The sequence below is a fragment of the Otolemur garnettii genome, unplaced genomic scaffold (assembly GCF_000181295.1).
Source record: "Otolemur garnettii isolate 467f Iridium unplaced genomic scaffold, OtoGar3 scaffold00060, whole genome shotgun sequence".
NCBI classification, from domain to species: Eukaryota; Metazoa; Chordata; class Mammalia; order Primates; family Galagidae; genus Otolemur; species Otolemur garnettii.
Window position 1 is genome coordinate 37,176 of NW_003852455.1, and position 2,042 is coordinate 39,217.

The 2,042-nt window shown below is 39.1% G+C and overlaps 1 long non-coding RNA gene across 1 annotated transcript in view; it reads right to left on the reverse strand.

Moving 5' to 3' along the window:
- Nucleotides 1–307: 307 nt before the first annotated feature.
- Nucleotides 308–2,042, reverse strand: part of LOC111726291 — a 9,759-nt gene continuing 8,024 nt past the window's right edge. The window contains exons 2-3 of the long non-coding RNA XR_002774097.1: nucleotides 1,798–1,853; nucleotides 308–510 (exon numbers count right to left, since the gene is read on the reverse strand). This is a non-coding gene — a long non-coding RNA (uncharacterized LOC111726291). The remainder of the gene's footprint in view (nucleotides 511–1,797; nucleotides 1,854–2,042) is intronic.

Below are 2,042 nucleotides of genomic sequence, written 5' to 3' on the forward strand. Positions count from 1 at the left end.
TTTCAAACAATTACTTCTTCAAAGCATAGGTAACTTCTTCCCAGAAGCTGCCCTTGAAGTCTTAGATGGAGCTCCTATGCTACAGATATCCTATGCCTATTTCCAGCATTAACATTTACATATATTACCATGATTCATTTCTCTCTTCTCCCAGACTAAATTCAACAACAGGTATAGAATCTTAGTCATGATTATCTTCTTACTGGCACTTTACAAAGGTACAAAATTTCAGAGATTCTTGAAAAGGTACAAATATCTGTTCATATTTGGTTATAAGGAACAGCTAAGTTTTGAATGCCCATACTCACCAATCACAAAAAAGATGATTATAGCAATAGTTGCATAGCAAACAGTTCCATTAAACTTTTTTGGTTTTGTGACAATGGGCCTCATGTTATTGTCAACATTTTCTTCTTCATCTACAGCTAGTTTCATCTCCACGTGACTGTTATCGCCATCTACTTGCCGAGCCAAACTAAATCGGGTATATGACAACGGTTCTCCACCAAACTGAGATTTTTTGGAAAAAAAAAGAAAGCAAACATTATAAGGGAATAAGGGACAAGAAAGAAGCATCTACAAAAACTTTTGTCAGGGCACTTGGGAGGCTTAGGCGGGTGGACTGCCTGAACTTACAGGTTTGAGGACCAGCCTGAGCCAGTGAGACCTCATCTCTCAAAAAAATAAAAAATAAATAAAAAATAAAATGTAGGCATTGTGGCAGGCACCTGTAGCCCCAGCTACTCGGTAGGCTGAGGCACGAAATTCATTCACTTGAGCTCAAGAGTCTGAGGTGGCTATGAGCTACGATGCCATGGCATTCTACCCAGGGCAACACAGTGAGATACTATCTCAAAAAAAAAAAAAATAGGCTTGGCACTCATAGCTCAGTGGCTAGGGTGCTGGCCACATACACTGGGGCAGGCAGGTCCGGGCCTGCTAAACAACAATGACAATCACAACAAAAAAATAGCTGAGCTATGGCAGCACCCGTTGCTCAGTGAGTACGGCACCGGGTCACATACACCCAGGCTGGTGGGTTCAAACCTTGCTTGGGTCGGCTAAACAATGACAACTGCAACAAAAAAAAAATAGCAGGGCCTTGCGGCAGGTGCTTTTAATCCCAGCTACTTGAGAGGCTGAGGCAAGAGAATCACTTACGCCCTAGAGTTTGAGGTTACTGTGGGCTGTGATGCCACAGCACTCTAAGGAAGGCAACATAGTGAGACTCTGTCTCAAAAGGAAATATTCCATTTCCTCTAATACATGATACTAAAAAAAAAAGAAAAAGAATGATAAGTAAAAATAAAATGAGAAGCTTTAAAAAATAAAAAAATAAAGTTGTCAGGTACTGCACTGTACTTGTTATTGAGCCACTGCTAAATATTCTTTAGGGAAAAGGAGTTCCCCTTTCAAACCAACATTCTTCCCTGTGCCCAGTTAAGTCAATGGCAGATGAGGGCTAAAAATCACAAACTGGTCTTCATCCTAGTCTTTGTTTTGTATTTTCCCTACTAGATATTTTGATCATTGCTTTATTTGGTTCATCTTATCTACTTGGCTATCCTCCCCATCACACGTAAACTACCCTGAACTACGTACAATATTTTCCGTAACTAACCCAACTCAAGTCTAAACATACTCTTCCTTTGTGAGATCTGTTATTTGTCAAGATCACCAGTTAAATATAAACGATGATACTTGATGATAGCTTTGGGTATTACTTTATGCTTATTAGGTTAAAGTCATGTGCATAAACTTCATATTCTTGCAGAAATAAAAATGAAAATATCTTACCAAGTTAGAGAATGCTGATCTTGCTTGAGCCATCCTTCCAAGTTGCCACACAGAACCTAGTAATAGAATAAAGAATTGCTTTAAAAAAAATTATCATTATATCAGATTACTAGTGATGTTTCATTACCAACACAGATTATATACCAAATTTACCTTTTTTGAGAGAGAGAGTCTCACTTTGTTGTCCTCAATAGAGTGCTGTGGCATCACAGCTCACAGCAACCTCCAACTCCTGGGCTCAAGAG